Raw genomic sequence first — 1,653 nt, 5'->3', positions numbered from 1 at the left:
ACACACACACACACACACACACATACAGGAAGCAGTATACAGCACTTAATGGGCATCACAACAAGGTATCGTCTTCGTCTATAACACATAGCTGAGCAGTCAATTGATGAAAGAGGAACTTTTAGTGAGCTTCACAATAATTGAAGGAAATTGTGTAAAACAACAAATATAGAACACAAATAAAAACAGTCTGCTTTCTGTCATACAGTTTCACGAGATCAATAACAAAAAAAATAGTCCACAATACCTGAGCACAGTTGACATGAGTCAAATAGAATTTCTAAATAATTGTTTGCATTCCTTCTCCCTGCTTCAAACACAGCTAGGATGGGTTAGACTTATACCCCTTGGGAAGGGATAATAACAGCAATAATAATGAGGTTGTAACACCTTCGTAGAAATATGGAATCAAGAGACCAACAAATAGGCTACTGTTTTCATACTGTATTTGTCCTTGTTCTGCATGCTTCACAAGATGTTGTGATGCAACTTAGATCTAAACGAGTATTCCACAATGTGCCACCTGTATGTCGTGAAGATCGTGTTTTTTTATTTTTTCAGCCTAAATAATTAGTTATTATTTAATGATGAAGAAAACCATTTTGTATTGGCTATACTTAAAAACTCACCAGTGTGAAGTGAGGGGCGCTCTTATCATCGTACATCATCATGCATCATCTCATACTGGCCAATCAGATTGCCTCTTGCCACAAATTTCATATTTGTCATATTTGGTGGACATTTGACCTAATTTCTCCTTTCATTGTCGATGGCAAATATGAGACGTGTGGGGACAAGATGACGTACATTTTCCCTTCATTGTCAATGGCATTTGATGTTTGTGTTGCAGACATTTTGTGGGGACAAAAGCTGTATATAGGCTAGGAGTGGCTAGCGCCCCTCAATATCACACCTGTGTGAAGTGAGGGGCGCTCTTATCATACATCATCTCATTCCGGCCAATCACAATTTGCATCCTCACTTTTGAGGGGCGCCAGCCCCTCCTATAGCCTACACAGGTTTAATGTTTGTCTTTAGTTCAATATTTGTTTTGTAAACGCCATTGACAATGAAGGGGAAATGTACGTTATAATGTGCCTCATTATGTCATATTGTCTCTTTATTGTTAATGGCGTTTAATGTTTGTGTTTGCACCATTTGTTTCACATCACCATTACATCACCTACCGGTAATCAACATGAGTTAGACTTTAATATATTAGCGCCCCTCACTTCACACAGATTTTTGTCTTGAATGTTTGTGTTTACACAAACCCTCAAAGCTGGACATAGGAGGGGCCAGCGCCCCTCAAAAAAATAATTATGCAGTCCAAGTTTCTTCAAAAGGCTATTGCTGTTGCTGTAACTGATATGAGGTACGGGAATAGAACAACACAATAATGTATATTTTAACAGCACAGACACTGCAATGCTAGTTTCTCTACACAACAAATATGGAGACTATTCCAGAGTAATGGCCCTAATGGGCCTTTTGCAGAATATTGGGCATTACTATCAAATGTTTATCATCTGAGATCAACAGTGCTGTGCCATGACTCATCATGATCTCCTGGGACATTCAAACACAATCGCAAGACACATGAAAGCACTGTATCTTCTTTATTCACCATAAAGAACAGCATAATCCTGGACA

Source organism: Protomyctophum parallelum, assembly GCF_964188405.1.
Source record: "Protomyctophum parallelum genome assembly, chromosome: 1".
NCBI classification, from domain to species: Eukaryota; Metazoa; Chordata; class Actinopteri; order Myctophiformes; family Myctophidae; genus Protomyctophum; species Protomyctophum parallelum.
Note: the sequence above shows the minus strand (reverse complement) of the source record.